The sequence below is a fragment of the Myodes glareolus genome, chromosome 11, assembly GCF_982192425.1.
Source record: "Myodes glareolus chromosome 11, mMyoGla1.1, whole genome shotgun sequence".
Lineage (NCBI taxonomy): Eukaryota > Metazoa > Chordata > Mammalia > Rodentia > Cricetidae > Myodes > Myodes glareolus.
This window is the reverse complement of record NC_142036.1, coordinates 37887559-37905529: the sequence shown is the minus strand read 5'-3', so window position 1 is coordinate 37905529 and position 17971 is coordinate 37887559. Positions and strand designations below refer to the sequence as shown.

The window sequence follows — 17971 nt, the reverse complement described above, 5'->3', positions numbered from 1 at the left end:
TGAACTTTGATAATAGACATCAAATTTCCTTTTTCTTATTATGAAAATTAATTCATGTCCTTATAGAACTGGATACTCAGAGGTTTATATAAATGAAGTTTAACTGGAACACAGCCATGTCCATTTGTACCCGTATTGTTGACTGTTTTCTTCTTCAGTAGTAGCCTGAGTGTTTCCAGCAGAGACTATATCATGCAAAGCCTGAAATAGTTACTACCTGACAAGTTACAGAAAAGTTTTGCTGACCTGGTGTAGAACATGTGAAAATTATAGAGAGATATTAAAACATCAGAAAATCATCAACCTGGAAATAACATTTTGCCATTTCTCTTAGTTTGTCTTCCTGAGTCATTAAATTGCTAGAAAATGTAATTTTAATGACTGAATAATATTCTTTAGTATTAATATATCACATTTTACTTGATCCCTCTTTTCTACACATAGCCTGTATTTTTTCCCTGTTGTTAATGATGCTATGTGTGCATCTGGATACACAAGTTACTATTTTGCCTCTTTACTAACAAGTGAGATTATTTGATGGGAAGGTGTAAGAATTGGTAATGTTCTTGGTATCTATAAAATATTGCTTTTACAGCTTACACTTAGCTGCATAGTACGGGTGGCATTATTCACTTCTGTTAGCCGCAGCTAGTATTGGGAAGTATGGTTTTGTCCTCAAAACTTCCACTATCTGTAGCATGAATACCCTCCTTTCCCTTTGTGCTATACACCTATCATTTTCTCTTGAGGATTTAAAGTTTTCATTATAATTAATTAGTACACGTGCCTTGTACAAAGAAAATGGGTTTCATAATATCATCTTGTTTGAGTATAACATACACTTTGAGCATGTTCCCTGTCCAACACAGTCTCTGGTCTGCTCATCCTGCTAGGCTCTTCTTAAACAGCTCCCCTCTTGTTATGTTACATATATGTGTGAACAGCCCTGGTCTGAAAAAAAAAAAGGTGATGCCGTCTTTCGAAATGGCTTATTTCATTTAACATGGTAATCTCCCATTCTACTCAGTTTTCTACAAGTGATGTAATCTCCCCCTCCTTTAGAATGGCTGAATTGTGTACGTACAACATGTTTTATTTATCCATTCATCTGCTAATGAATACCTAGGTTGATTCTATTTCTTGATTATGGTGAAGAGTTGCCACAATAAACATGGATGTGCAGGCACATCTATGGCATCCCGATTTAGATTCATTTGGGTATATTCCCAGGAGTAGTATAGCTGGACCATATGGTAGTTCTATTTTTTGTTTTGGGTGGAACTTGCCTGCTGGCATCCATCGTGGCTGTACTGGTTCTTACTTCCACCAGCTCTGAGTTTTCCCTTATCATTTTGATGGACATTTTGTTAGTTACTATTACTGCCATTTAGTGTTACAGATACATATCACAATATTTCAGATATTTTTGACTTAATTTTGTTTGTATATTTTCCAGGCTATTTTTCTTAAGGTTTATTGACTATATCCTTCATGATGATCTCTTCCAGGACTTGTTCTTTGTTTAAAAATGAAGATATTAAATGTTCATCTTTTTTTCTTATTTTTCAATTTAACTTAAAAATCCTATAAAATTGAGTTTTGACACAGGTACTGAACTGAGATATATCATATCCTTTTGCTTTTCAAGTTGCAAACTTGTTAGTACAATTTACTAGCGTTCCCTCCTATGCTGTCACTGGCTTGTACTGTTCCTTTTATTTACTAAGCTTTGGTAGATCCTAGATTCTCTTCTATACTTGGTTACTATTTTGGTGGTACTTATAATAGCATATAATAATTTTAGCTAATATTGTTTTGTAGTAATACTGAAACCTTCTAGAAAGCCATCCTTCATCATTCTTTATTTTTGTGCACATGGCTTTAAAACTTCAGGTGCTTGCTGAACTTTATTGTGATGATCCTAGCTCAAGGTTTATTAAACTATATCCCACAGTCCTAATGCAGTGACCACTTACTTTTATAAATAAAGTTTTATTAGAATATAGAGACCCTCATTTGTTTATTCTCTACGACATAATTTCTTTACAATGGCAATGTTTAATAGCTGTGACAGAGATTACGGAGCTACAAGGCCTAAACAGATTCACATTACACTTTATAAAAGCTTACAGTAGGAACCCAAGTATCCAGGACACTAAGGTTAAAGGACTAGGAAATCATTTTTCTTGGAATACCACATATGTCATGCAGGACCTTCTCTACTAGTTCTAACTTATTGCTTCTCTGTCTTCTCCCTTGCAATGTGGAGTCAAGACAGAGGTCTCAGTTCTTCAGCTAGCCTTCTCACTAGCCGTTGAATGACGAGCATTTCTTGCTAGTCCAGCTTCTCTCTAGAGTTACCAGTACACACCATTAACTCACACAGAGTAAGCACTGCTGTGGCCGTCTACCCCTTGGAAAAAAAAATCTTTTCATTGTTGGTTGAGTATTTCAGGTGAGCCACGGTTCTAATTCTGATCACCTTTTCACTATTCTTCTCTGTCGACCCAGGCTAATAGAAGTCAGCCATGTCTGGATTATCAGAGCCCTACCATAGACACATTTGAGATACTTGGATGGAAAAAAGTCCAAAGACGATGATCTTGTGAAAGGCAACCAAGGTCATCAAGAAGGCTAATGTGTGAGCATATCTGAAAGAGGCGGGTGACCTTTCGCTGTGGCAGGTGTGGACCCTGTGCTCATGAGTACTTAAAAGGAACTAAAGCAGGGCTTTTAGGGCTTTTAGAAAAATGGAATAACCATATCTCCACAAGGACAGACACTATCCTGTGGAGAACACACAAGCTTCTGTTGGCTTGCTTATTTTTGTGACAGTTTTGAAACTCTGTCAAGTCCTGATCAGAGGTACTGGCCTTCACTTCCTGTGGTCCAGGATGAGCTCTCATGTGCGCAGCAGGGAGCTATGTAGTTTGCTGTAACTGGGCTGGGTGGGAGGAGAAGCAGGCAGGAAGGCACCTCTAAAATATCTGCACGAGAAAGCAAGTGCTTATGTGTGAATGTGTGTGATAGCGTGTGTGGAGGTGAAGAGAAAGACGACAGAAAAGAAAAGCAGGTTTTGAAAGAAAGTTGTGCGTATTTTCTGGTATACTCAGAATGTACAAGAAATGGATTAGGTGAAACGCTATGCATTAAAAACTATTTCCATACCCAGCAAGGGTTGAGACAAACATTTTTAATCATTGTCACCCTTAGAAAGAAAGGATATCATTTCTCTGGGCCCAGGATATTTTCTTCCTTCACACTATCTAAGACTGATTAAATTGCAGGTATGAATGAGAACTCTGTTGAATGGAAGCAACCTGGGAAAGGGGAAGCCAAGAGTCAGGGGAAAGTGGATGTGACCATAAAGGAAAAGAGGGGACAACAGAATCAGGGTTGAACATGAAAGCATTGCAAAGGCCCACTAATTAAAGGTGGAGTTTGGCAGTGATCTCTAAAGAGTAGGACTTAGAAGATGCCAGTAGGTGTTTGCATTGCCAAAGACACAAAACTATGTCACAGGACTTAAGGGTGGTTTAGCTACCCAGGGCTCATGTTAACACTTGAGGCTTGGCACTACTGAATGTCTGGGTTCACTGAAATGTGGGCATTAATTCTGCGGCTTCCTGATGCAGTTACAGTGCACATGCTCTGATGATCCCGCCCCTAAGAGATGCACTGAATTCATAGACATCTGATCCCCTCCTTTTGAATGGCAGGAATTCCATCCTGTGATATTTCGGGTAGAATGGCATGATTGGCTTGTCAGATCTTAAAGGAAGCTGGAATGATAATATAGTGTCTAAGATTATAGACTGTATGGTCAGAGAATCTAGCTTTGAGTCTGTGCAACCTGTGTTTTAGGAAACACAACTCTGTGAGTCTGTACATGGCAATGATCAAAGTTATTTTTGTAATATACTGAGGCATAAGTGAAATAGTACAGGCTGCTTGACATTGATCAATAAGTATCAGGTAGTTATTGATTTAGTGTTATGATTATCCTGTGTATTATACTTCGTGGTAGCTATCACTATTATTTGTAATAGTTTCTTTGTCATAAACAAGTGTCATCCGGGAAAAAGTAGTTATTTCGCATTACAGATTCTTGCAAAAACTCCTTAGAACAGTGAAGTGAAATAGTTATTTTATATCAGGTACATACTAGTTTGTTTCAGGTCAAAAGTGATTCACAAGGGATAAAAGAATAGTATTTTGTTAAGTAAGATACCCTGCCAGGCGGTGGTGGCACACACCTATAATCCCAGCACTCGGGAGGCAGAGGTAGGAGGACCTCTGTGAGTTCGAGGCCAGCCTGGTCTAAAGAGCTTGTTTCAGGACAGGCCCAAAAGCTACAGAGAAACACTGTCTCAAAAAAATTATCAAAAACAAACAAAAAAGAAAAAAAGATTTCTTAATGTTTGAAGTAAAAATGTAGATGAATTACTTTTGTTGTAAAGCAAGGATAAGTATTAAATCATTCTTGTTCGACACAAACATAGTTGTAATCCCTAGAGCATTATAAAATAGCTGAAGGATAGATTAGATTATTTTTACCTTTGAGAGTCTGAGAACCAATGATGGATGCTCAAAGTTCTGATTTTCAGAGCCCTCGGTCCACTAGTCTATTGAAAAGTGACCATCATTTGGTGACGGTACCTTGTAAATGGCCAGGCCCATTGCAGAGAATGGGAGGGGAAAAAAATTCAGCAACTGAAATAATGAGGGAAAATATGTGAATGTTCTGTTTACTTAAAAATGAAATGTTTTATTTTGCAAGAATTGTGTGTCTGGATGCAGTTCTAGGGAATAACACAAGGAGTTTCCAAGTCTCCTTTATCCATTTTCCTTTTCAGTACATCTAACAAAATGACCACACAATCTCAGGGAAGGCAGAGGAGGGAAGACAGAGAGCACCAGGAGACTTTCTCAAATCGCCTGTGTTAGAGTCCCTCCCTCCTTACACCCTGGAGAGTACTAACCCACCCTCTATTTCTGTAATTCTGTTATTGCAAAATGCTGCATAAAAGAAATCATGTCTTACACAAGTATCAGCTAAAATCTCAGCTTTAGCTTTATTCCCTCCATAAAATATATATCGCTGTTATTCAGCCATTCACCCATGGTAGGGTACCGCATTATTTCCATATCAGGCTATTATAAAAATAAACACTTCTGTAAATGTTTAGGCATACTTTCTCATAGGAGCACCCGCTAGTGCCTTTTTCATTAATTGCAAAGTAATTTTTAAAATGAAACCACGGAAGTGTTTTCCAGGGTCCTGACAGCAGTTTCTGGAGGGCCCACGCTGGAGGCCTTAAGTCATGGCATTTTGACTGTGTGCATTCTTATTATAGCATTGTGACAGGGTGTAGCAAAATCTCACTGTAGTCTGTGGTTTCCATATACATTTCTTCAGTCACTTGTGATGTGCAATGTGTTTCCTGGTACATATTTTCCATCTGTGGGCTGTCTTTAGTGGAACACATTGTCGGCTTTTCCCAATACTTCAATGGATTTATAAATGTGGAATTGAGAGTTCTTTCTAGTGTTTTGTTACATGCATAGCTTGCATATGCACTTTTCCATTGTGTGCCTTGCCTTTTCATCCTCCTCACACGGCCTTTTGAGGAGAGTATTATTTAAATGCAGACCACCCTATCAATGTTTTTTTGGGTAATCAGGTTTTCATTGTCAAGAACTCTTTTCCAGATGTAGCATCTTCAAGAGTCTTATCTATATTTTATTCCTAAGTATGTTACATATCTACATTTTTCTTTTTCAGTTCATGATGCACTTGGAGATAATCTTAATAAAAATATGACTCTTAGATTGAAGTTCATTACTTGTCTGGGGAGTTGGGTGGACATTGTTCTCCTATTGTAGTTGTGAAGCTTATTTTTCTCCATGGAATGCTTCTGTACCTCTGTTAAAAAATTAGTTGACTATATTTGTTTCGGTCTGACTTTTCAGCCACACATTCCTGGGTCTCTCCCTGCAGCGTTGTCCCACAGTCTTTATTACAATAGTTATACAATAAGGTTTGAAATCGGGTAAATTGATTTTTTTTTGCTTCAGTATTAATTTCAATATTGTTTTAGGTATTCTGTTTCTTTTTCCATCCTATAACTATTTGAAAGTTTGTATCTATAACAAAGATTGCTCAGCTGTCAACAGATATCACATTAAACCTGGATACTAATTTGTGATAACTGAAATATTTAGTGTGTTGAGTTTATACTCCATGAACATAGTGTGCCTCAATGTATTAAGAGCGGCTTCAATCATTTTCATCATCATCGTGCACTTTCCAGCATACAAGTCCTTTTAGAGCTATTCTTCATTTTTTCAGTGTTTATAAATGACGTTTGGGCTATCTATATGTTCATTGTAACTATATGGGCATATAATTAATATCTATGTGCATATTTTGTTCTCTGTGATACGTTTCTAAACTCACATGTAATTTTCTACTTAGGAATCACATTGTCTGCAAATAGGGACAGTGCTTTCAAGTCTGTGTTCTTTGCTCTTTTCCTTTTACTCCTTCCTTTCTCTCTTTTATCTTTGTCATGCCTTGCACTTCATTTCTTGTTCCTCTTTTCTTTTTCCTCTCCTTATTTCCCAGACTAGAACTTCCAATACCATGCCTAATAATAGTGTGGACGTTCTTGCCTTGTTCCTGATCGTAAGGATGGGGGGGGGCAGTATGAAATTAACTTTAGAAAACTTACTCCTATTCTTATAGTTTTGAAAAGCTTTTGAAATTGTAAATGGGTGTTAGATTTTAGTGAGTGCCTTTTCTGTTCAGTTGAAATGACTGAGTGATCCCAGCTCTTGTCTGGGATCCTGTTGTATTGCATACATAGTTTTTAATATGCAAATAACTTGCACACTTAGAATAAACCACAGTTTATTATCCATGGTATATGATTTGTTATGTTTATTACTAAATTCTACTTGCTAATATTTCGCTAGGAATTTTGTGTCTGTAACTATGTAGGATTATTAGATTATATTTTTTCTTTTCTCTGTTGTCTCTGTCTCATATTAGTATCAGAGGAACATTACTGTCATCAATATAGCTGGTAGTATATTCCTTCTCTCCTGCTGTCTGAAGTTAGTCTATGGAATTCGCATTCATCCTATTTTAGATGTTTTGGGGAACTTTCTATTGTAACCATCAGGGTCTGGTTATCAGGTCCATTCTGGGTAGTATTTTAATTAGGAATATGAGTTCCTAATAGGTAGGTTACTTGACGGGTAATACCGAGTGATGGTTTGTGGTTGTTAGTATTTAGGATTTCATTTAAATTGTCAAAATTATTTGTTAAAATTGTTTTTGATATTCATTTGGTTTTTCTTTTGGCGTCATCCAAGGTTGTATTGACATCTCTTTTCTTATTCTTAATATTGGTCATTTGCTTCCTTTCTCTCTGTCAGTCTTGAAAGGGCTGTTTCAGTTGTATTGATTCTTGAAGGAATTATTTTTGTTGTTGTTTCATTCATTTTCTAGACTAACTTTTTGTTTTTACTTTGATTAGCTGCTGGTTTTCTCTTTATTCTTTCTTCTCCTTCGAATTTATTTTTAATCTCAAGACATACTGCCTTTGCCTCATTTTAGTATGATTATTCCGTGTGGTATTTCATATATACATGTAACATATTTTGGCCATATTTACCTCCAATATTTCCATTATAGCCCTCCTCTTCCACTGTTCCCTATTTTTGTTTTTTTAATTTATATTATTGATGTGAGATATGTGATTTACAATTAATATTAAACATTTCCTTTTCTGGATATTTTATATAGTGATGTAGTCACTGATAAGTTGCCCATGCTGCTGTAAGTAACATATCACCCATATTTCTATAAGCCAACCTAATTAAGTTCATTGACATGCCAAAATAAATATAGAAGTACATAAATAAATAAGTCAGGAAAGTAGAAGAAAGACTCTTTGGAAAGAACATAGACATCAGTGAAAGTGGAGGAAGACAAGAGAGAATGTTGGGTCAAAATGGTCAGAATACATTGTGAGCATAGATGAAATGTCATACTGAAACCCATTGCTGCATAATATTAATGTATGCTTATAAAAATAGGTTTCTTTTTTAGAATTCTTTTCCTTGATACATCATACATTTTATGTGTTATGTATTTATTTTCCTTCATTGTAGTATATTGCTTTTTTGTCTTGAGTCTTTTGTTGTTTCATGTATTATTTTGGTGTATCTTGATTAGTTCAAAATTATGGTTAATTAATTTTGCTATTTCTTCCTAATTTAATTAAGTGTCTGGCTGGAAAACACACTCTGCATGGTATTACTTCTTCTAGATTGTTGGGTTTCTGTTTTATGTGTTCTCTTAGTATATATGTTGCATATAAATTTTGAAAATGTGTATTATTTTACTCTTGGGTAAAGGATTCAGTAAAAGAGAATTAAAAATTTTTAGCTGATGGAATTGTTCTATATTCTTTTGTTTTTTGTTGATGATGCTATGCAAAACAATAAGCAGTACATGTATTCTCTAACATAAAGCAAACAAATAAATAAACAAAATGAAATGTAAAAGCCTAATATGTGAAATAAAAGAGGATGGCAAGCTCGATTTAAAAAGATAACCCAACCATATGCCCTATAAAAAGCAACCACTTTTAATAAAATGACAAGAATGGGGTAACAGTAAAATTCTAAGAAAATACAGCTTGGTGATATAAATTGGAAGAAATTTCGAGTAGCATTGATAGCTTCAAATAAATTAGACTTCAGATAAAAACAATTATAAGATATAGGGAGAATTATTATATGACAACAAAAAAGGGTTACTCTACCAAGAAGACAGTATGCTATATATGAATGTTTTAAAAACAAAACTAACTGGAGTTAGAGACTTCACACACCTCCATCAATAACTAATGCTTGTACTTAGTAGAAGGGTCAGGGATGACTGAGTCTCCCCATCTTCCCGGAAGTGGAAGTCTATACCCTTGTTTTGAAAAATATTTGATAAGGTATTGATAAATGCATGATAAATGACAGAATGCTTGATGGTCCCGGATAGGCTGACTTGCTAGATGTAATTAAGATTCCCAGGGAGCTTTGCAGGGAGTGGGATTGTCTTTAGAGCTCTCAGACTCTCTAGATGAGAACCCCCATCTGGGATTGTCTTTATAGCTCTCAGCCTCTGTGGATGAGAATGTCCATCTCTCTGTTCTGTTTCTCTGATTATCTTTGAACTTGTTCCTTGCAGTGACCTGTTTTGGTGCTAACTTGTAAGTTCTCTGCAGTAATGTATGGCATTGGATTTCCAGCTGTTTGCTGGTGAAACGGTACCTAGCTGGACCACATATGGCAACAACTGGCTGTTAATAGACCATCGTCAGAGTTCATATTTACTATTCAGTTTAGCCATGTCTTGGTATTTTGGATTCTTAGAAAATCTCCATGACTGTAATGGTCATGTGTAGCAATGAGAGCAGGGGCCCTTGGTTTGTCCTGGCCACCCAGCTAGCTTACACCCTCAATAACCACACAGAAACTGTATTCATTTAAACACTGCCTAGCCCATTAGCTCTAACTTCTTATTGGCTAACTCTTACATATTAGTTTAACCCATCTCCATTAATCTGTGTATTGCCACGTGACTATAGCTTACCAGTAAGGTTTTAACCAGTGTCCACCTCAGGCAGGAGATCCATGGCGTCTGCCACTCTGCCCTTCTTCCCAGCATTCAGTTCTGTTTACTCCACCTACCCAAGTTATGTCCTATCAACTAGGCCAAGGTAGTTTCTTTATTCATTACCCAGCGAAAGCAACACATAGACAAAAGGAACTCCTACACCAGTCACGGTCTTCAAATTCTTGTACCACTGATAACCTGCAGCCATTGAATTCTCCTGTTATAGACTAGTCAAACAGGTCCCCAGGAAAAAATGCAAATTAGATGAGATATTTTTTTCCTTCAGAATGCTGGCAGTTACAGAAAGAATTTAGAATTAGGTACAACTAGTGGGGATTTTTTTTAGAATCATTCATTTAGACTAGATTTATTGCCATTTAATTTTAAGATATGAGGAATGGAAAAATAAGCAATTGAGTTTTTTCCCCCTCGGTTGGCAGAGAAACAAATTCAAAACAATTTTCTCTGTTCTACTGGGAATATTGAAAGTCATGGAAGAAACAAATGTATTTTTCATCTTTAAGATTAATTTTTCTAAGAGTGGAAAAGATATAGCAATTTGCTCTTGTTACTTAATCTTAGAACTAAGGTTCACGGTCCCCCCCCCCCCCCGCCTTTCTTTCCATTCCCAAACAACAGGGAAAATGCAGAATGACCTTCCTGAAAATTCTAGTCTTGTTCAGCAGAATCCAGCATGTCTCCCTTGAGCTAACAGCATTTTCACTGGCAGGGCCTCTAGAACCTAAGCTCACCACGGGCAACAGGTTTATATTCTTTAGCATCATAGACAGACTTCAGAGGAACTTTACCTGCTGTCAGTCTGTCAAGCCTGAAACGTTCACTTTATTTCCTGGGATGATGAACTTCCAAAAGGTGCTAGAGAAAAATTCATGGACCTGAGGAACCTCAATGGGCATGGGTTGCATTGAACTATTTATTGGGCTCTTGCTCTTTCATTGGACTAGATATCATCGCTTATAATCACTATTATTAGACACCACAGTTGTAGAGTTGTTATAAATTTTAGCCTCTGACTTCTCTTCTTTTCCTCTTCTTCTCCCCTCACCATTGACTGCAAGGCTACCATATTATACCAACTGCTCTGTGATCTCTGTGTCATGATTCATCCTCACCATGTTCTAGTTTACATTGCACCTTTCCCCAGTCTGATTAAAGTTATCTGTGTCCATTCGTACTAATAAAAAAATGTATGAGACTAAATTGTTTATGATGCCGGGGGTTGGTCCCAGGGCTTCAGAGGCATACTCTACCACTGAGAGACTTCTGTAGCCATCTGGGTAATTTACAAACAACAGAAATTTATATACCATGGCTCTGACATGGTTATGAAGTCCAATAGTAAGTTATTAATACATTCATTGTCTGTTGAAGGCCACAATTACTACAACATCAGCCAGTGATCCTTTTTTAGAAGATGCTAACCCATTCTGGAGAGCAGAGCTCTCATGACTTAGTCACTTCTCACATGGGTTTTGGAGGAACACAAGCTTGACAATCGAAACAAAGGCAGACTTTCACATCCTTTGGCTTTCACGGACCGCCTGTATCTGGCAGGGGACCACTTTTTAACTAGTATAAAGCTAACTGGCACACATGCAGACTAAATCCATAACTCTCCCTTAACTCCAACTCCTCAGGTGAGCTAATCAGCATAGTCCAAGAGCAGCACCTGAGCCAGAGGGCAGCACAACACATTCATCATTCATAGGTGATTAGTTTTGAGAATTTTAACGTCTCAGTCAGGTAAGAGTTGTAAGTTGTAGAAGCTGGACTACGTCTCTCGTTTGCTAGATTCTAATATCACAGCCGTTTACAGGAGTCACTGGACCTGTTAAGACGGTGCTTCTGTCGGAAAGCACGTAGCGAGTGATGGATCGCCGGATGGATGATGAAGTTCTGTGTGCTGCATGGCTTATTATACACCGTGTGCTGTGTGCTCCGCACCACTGACCTGCTTCCAATCAATGCATGTTCTTCTGAATATTGATAAGATGAGGGATGTGGGGCCTTCTGCCGACCCCGAGGACATCGTGAGTGTGAATGAGCTAACATTCTGAAGAAAAGGTTTATAAGCGGGACTTTCCACTTGGTAACCAGAGAGATCTGAATTAGTGAAAAGTCAGAATAAATAATTGCTTAGAATTTTCAAAACCTCACATTCAACAGTGAGAGCCTTTGTCAGTGAGAACAGCAATTTATTAAGTGGGTTGATAGATCTATTTGTTGAATATATATATGATGGTTCATAGGAAGTTTGTACTTATATGGATTTGAATCAAGAAGATCCAATTCCAAGTGTTTTAAAGTAGTTTGTTATTATGAGGAACTTTTTTGTTTCTTTTCAGGTCTCAAGCCCATGCGTATATTCCTTGACAAGCCTTCGTACAGCATAGGGCTGACCTGAAGTTAGTCCACACACAAAGGACTGTAGATTTTAAATACAAAACATAGGAAGAACTTTGTGGTCCACTAAAAGCATATGTCCAATGGTGTAAAGCCCGACAGAGTCTGAAATGGTAGCTGTGTGGCTTCTAATCCTGAGACAACCTTGGTAATCTATGATTACGGATAGGTTGTCCAGTGTCTCCAAAACTCTATGAGCTCATTTCTGACATTGGTAAAATAACTGTGCTGGCTAGTTTTATGTCAACTTGGTACAAGCTATATTCACCAGAGAGGAAGGAGCCTTAACTGAGAAAATTCCTCCATAATGTTGGGCTATAGATAAGTCTGTAAGGCATTTTCTTAATTAGTGATTGTTGGGGAGGGCCCATTCCATTGTGGGTAGTGCCATCTCTGGGCTGGTGGTCCTGAGTTATATATATATATATATACCAGACTGAGCAAACTATGGGGAGAAAGCCAGTCAGCAGCAACCCTCCATGGCCTCTGCATCAGCTCCTGCCTCCAGGTTCCTATCCTGTTTGAGTTCCTGTCCTGACTTCCTTTAAGATGAACAATGCTGTGGAATTGTAAGCCAAATAAACCCTCTTTCTCCCCAAGTTGCTTTGGTCATAACATTTGATCATAGTAATGGATACTCTAACTAAGACTCTAACCAATAATGCACACGTAATAAAATTACTGGCATATTAGATGATGTAAAGCATGGGAAATGTTGTGAATTATATCAACATTGGCATAAAGCTCAACCACTTCTATTATTAGCAAAATTAACACAATTAAGAAACAACTGGCGATGACACCCTTTCTTCGTGAGAGGTATATAGGTAATAAGTGAGTCGATCTTTGTTCGTATTGCAAAATGACAGCTCCGTAGATAATGTTCTACCCCCTCATTTATGCTTCTTGTCTAAAGCAGGAATAAATAGATGGCAATAGAGGGCAGGTTCAATCCAAAAATACCCTTCAGCTTTTCATCTAACTTAGTATTGGGTGACTTATGGCTTCTACGTAGGTCTGGCATAAATGGTTTCAGGACCCCTGCATTTATTTCAGAATATCCAGACATGTGCAACTGCCTGGCACCCGGGAACTGACCAATAGGAAGAAAGGAACTGAGGTAACTGCTGCAATTGACTCCTGCCTTTTGCCCTGCCTCCTGCTCTGCTCACGGCAGTGACAGCTCAGCTTCCAAATGTCCTCTTTAGCTTTGCATTCCGATCACAGCTGTTATTGAAGGGCTCTGGCTAATAGGGGAGTAGATATCCCTGGTATTTCCCAGAACGGGGTGCTCATTCTGGGAATCTTGGGTCCATGTGACTTCCTGAGCTGGTGAATCACACTCAGAAAGGGGACAGGTTTGGCATGACACAAACCTGCAGATTCACATAAATCTCCCGGGAGAGGAGGAAGCCGCTGAGAGTCTTCTTTGCTGGCTGTCGCTCCCATTGTATGCACAAAACACCCTGTCCCAGGCCCCAGATGTGTGCAGGTTCCTAATTGCCAGCGCTGCACTAAGATTTGAAGGGTGAGAGAAGAGTTGCAAAATCACGAACACTGAGGGCGGTGTTAGTTAGGAAGAAGGCAGCCTCCTGCACACTGTTGTAGGTGTTAGTGAGATTATCAATTGCTGGCTCCGGCAGAGACACAGGACTGGAGGGCTTGGGGAATGTGGTGGCCCCTCTCTTCACTGCTTCTGTCCCCCACTCCCAAGGTTATGCCTTCCCAGGGATCTGTACTCTGCACTTCCTCTTCTGCAGTGAAATTAGCTGGAGCTCGGCAGGTAAGTCTTTCAGCTCACCTTAAAGCGAAAGGTTCGTGAGCTGTGGTGGGGCTGGTTATGCCCCATCCTCTTTATATTGGATGTGTTTTCTTAGTGCAGAAGTAGAATTTGGGAGCTTAAGTGGGGAAGGGTCAGAGATTTGAAGGAGTCAGATGAAGTACGTGGCCCTGGGGGAAGAGGAAGTGGGGGGAGGTAAACAGAAAGAAGGAAGAGGACCCTGGCATTTTCTTTCTAACGAATCTTGCTTTTTTTTTTCTTGGAAATTCTTTCTGTAGGCTGGTACCTGGCTCGAGAACAGGGTCTCAGGCATGAATCATAACTCTGATGCTCTTCCCCCCACCCTCTGTTTTTGGTTACCGCTGCATGAGAGCAGGCAGACAGAAGCAGGGTTGCATGTTGTCAATACAGGCTGCAGAAGTCAATAAGCAGCCAGACAGGGAGTGAAATTGGAGGAGGCAGCTATAGATTTCTTAGGTTATTTCTCGTGAGTTTTTTAGAACTTGTGTGATTCAGGCTTGTCAGTTACTATTCTGAGCTGGGCTGAGACAAACACATTCCCTCAGTGTACCAGATGTTGTCTGCAGGCTCCCAGTTTCCAGAGGCACCTGGGTTGGCTTCATTGTGGGGAAGGGGAGTCCAGGCAAGAGGCAGGGCTAAGGAAGTGGAAACTGTGCTGGGGGAAAAATGACAGTTCTGCTGCTCTAGGATGTGGTAGGGATAATAATACAGTTACTAGAATGGTGCTAATTTAGTTGGAGACCAGGGGCTGTGCATTATCCCATGCAGTTCTTAGGTCACACTGGGTACTCAGTAAACGCATGTTGGTGAACTAGTACTAACAAAAAATCTATTGCTTTGGGGGTAGGTTAGAATCGGAACACCATGTTTTGCTTAGAATGGAATAATAATGCACATTGGGATTATGAAGAAGTAAGTTCTGCTGAATCACAGAATAATCCCGTCAAGTGGAATTATTTGATTCACAAACATTCTTTCCTATTATCTTTCTCCCTGTCTCATTATTAACTACATAGATCCATAGGATTTCAGGTAGCCCCTGAGACAGATTTCATGGGAGTTAATGTCACTGGATCTAAAAATGAAGGAGAAGCTATAGCTTTTATCCAGTAGCTGGCCTTGCGTGTTTCTGCAGTGACATGGGTGCCAAAACATAAGGCTATGTATGATTTCCATTTAAACATTCATTTCAGCTCCCTCTTCTGCCAGCCTCTTGCTCGATGCTGCAAACAGGGAAAGACGTAGATGGGTGGCTCTGCTCTCTTTGCATCTTAATGAAGAAAAATAATCAGAGGGTAGGTAACCAGCACACAGGCAATTGGGGAATGCATGGTGACCGGACATTTTGCCTCTGGGACGCAATAAAGGAGATGATCGGGTGACTCTTCCCCATTCCTTCGGCTGCACTTCTCTCTGGTCGCTGTACAGGGCTTGGCTTCCTCTGCATCACTGTTTGAAACAGAATCTGAAAGTGCATGCTCTCCCTTTCCATCTTGCTTAATCAAATATTCTATTATTTTCTCAGCTACTAAACTATTCTATTATCACTGATCACAGCCTGCTCGGTTCAGAGTGTTTGCCATGGGCTGTGGTGTACATACAAGCTACATGGGCTGCTTGGAGCTTGAGTCTCTTTTATAGTAATGCTGGGGATGGAGCTGTGGGTTCCAGATATCTTAAAAGTTTACAGCTCTGCAGGCTGGGGGACTGCCTGAGAGCCGAGGGGGATGTGGACAGATGTTGTACACACTTGATAGATGGGGCTCAGCTCATGCCTCCACCTAGGCTGAAAAGATGGGTGTGGGTCATATTCATTCATTCAACCCACACAAAAATATTGACTTAATAGAGTTCTTGGCATACTCAGAGAATGAAATGGAATGTCCTGCCTCCCACCTACATCCCTCCTCTCTCCCTCTCTCTCTGAAATAGGATTTCATGTAGCCTAGGCTGGCTTCCAACTCCCTGTCTAGCCCAGGATGGTCTGACACTGAGACTTTTAACCCTTTTCCCTTCACCTCCTGAGTACTGGGATCACAGACATGTGCCACCATACCTGGTTTATACAGTGTTGGCGATTGAGCGAACCCAGGATGTCCTTCGTGATAGCCAAGCACTCCACCAACTGAGCCACACCCCCAGCCCCAACACTAGGCCATCTTTTCCCCTACCAGGCTACTCTACCTCCCAGCTATGGAAAGTGGTTGCATTCTCTCACTCATTTCTCAGCTTAGAAAGAAGTTTCATCCGATTTCACAGATGAGGAAACCGAGAGTCACATGTTTTATGCGCACCTCCTAACCCTGCACAGTTAGGGAGTGGAGGAATCCGGACTGAAAACAGCTGCATTAAGTGCATTGCAAGTGTCTGCCGAAAGTCACATTCAGAGCAGATTCTTTTATGAGCTGGTACCTGTTTGGGGCTGCAAAGATTGGTTAGGGAAAGTACCCCACGGAAGAGTAAGAATGGAAGTGAGCCTCGCAGGGCTGACAGATAACGAAAGCAGAACTCAAAGTCTCTGTGACAATAAGGGGTGGTTACTGGTTCAGGTCATTGATATTAATGTCTCCCTGGTCTGGAGTTTTCTGTCTGTTGTCACTTGCTGTGTTGGCTTTATCCTTAGGTTCTACCCACTGCTCTGTATTAACAGTGGTCCTCAACCTTTCAAATGCTGTGATCCTTGAATACAATTTCTCAGGTTGTGGTGACCCCAACCATGGAATTATTTTCATTGCTACTTCATAACTGTAGTCTTGCTGCTGTTACAAGTCACAGTGTAAATATTTGTGTTTTCCAGTGGTCTTAGGAGACTCCTGTGACGAAGTTGTTCATCCCACAAAGGGGGTCATGACCCACAGGTTGAGACCCACAGCTCTAGATCCTCCAGCCCCAAAACTGTAGGATGACTGCAGTGTTCACACACACACACACTCATACACACACTCATACACACACACACACACACACACACACACACTGTAAGATGACTGTGGTGTTCACACACATACACACAAGCTGTAGGATGACTGCAGTGTTCACACACACACACACACAAGCTGTAGGATGACTGCAGTGTTCACACACACACACACACAGAGTAGGATGACTGTGGTGTTCACACACACACATACAAGCTGTAGGATGACTGCAGTGTTCACACACACACACACACAAGCTGTAGGATGACTGCAGTGTTCACACACACACACACACACACACACACACAAATTCTAAGGTTTGATTTTTCTTATTGGCCTCAGCCCTGTTAGTGGGAAATGGAAGATAAAAGACTATTTAACACCTTTTCCCAGGGGTGGTGGTGCACACCTTTATCCCAACACTCTTGGGAGGCAGAGGCAGGAGGATTTCTGTGAGTTCAAAGCCAGCCTGGTCTACAGAGCTAGTTTTTGTTGTTGTTGTTGTTGTTGTTGTTTTGTTTTTTTTTTTGTTTTTTTTGTTTTTTTGTTTTTTTGGACAGACACAAAAAACTACACAGAGGAAAAAAAAAGAAAACAAAACAAAAAACAAAATAAATCTCAACTCAACCTTTTCCTAAAGAATATAGTTGAGATTAATGGAAAAGAATTTTTTTTTTGTCCAGAGGGAAAGCAAGGTGGGACAAGGAGAATGGATTTTTGGTAGCCCCTTGTCCTCTAGCAGAGAGCTGAGTTGAGTGTGGTAGCAGGAACTGAAATCTCAGACGAGCAGCTCGGGAACGGGGAGAGTTGGATCAGGAGAGGCAAGCAGCCAGCAAAATCCACTTACCAGAGTAGCTGACCCTAAAGCTATATTGCCACAGCTGGATAGCTCCATCTCAGACCCCAGAGATTCTCTGAATAATGAGTTAGAAATCAATGTTGCCAACAGGTTGGGTTCACATGGCTGGAAATGATTGACTAGCTTTCCCATGAATGCTCCCAAGATGTCGCCCCTCTGTCTGAGGCTACACAAGGTTTGCACCTGAGTAACCTTCCCGTGCCGTGGCCACCGATTTTGGTATAACTTTGCTCACCACTGTTCACATAAAGATAAAGCGAGAGCCCCAAGTCTTGAGATCCCGA

The 17971-nt window shown here is 39.8% G+C and overlaps 1 protein-coding gene across 25 annotated transcripts in view; it reads left to right on the top strand.

Annotated features, from left to right (window-relative positions):
- The window catches only part of Nrxn3 (neurexin 3), a 1575536-nt gene that overhangs the window by 214139 nt on the left and 1343426 nt on the right, over positions 1-17971 (top strand). The window contains exon 1 of one of the 25 annotated variants that reach the window (XM_085697780.2): positions 13755-13892. The exons of the other annotated variants lie outside the window; for them this stretch is intronic. The gene's annotated coding sequence lies outside the window, so the exon portion shown is untranslated. Of the gene's footprint in view, positions 1-13754; positions 13893-17971 lie in introns of those variants that run through there. 25 annotated transcript variants of the gene reach the window in all.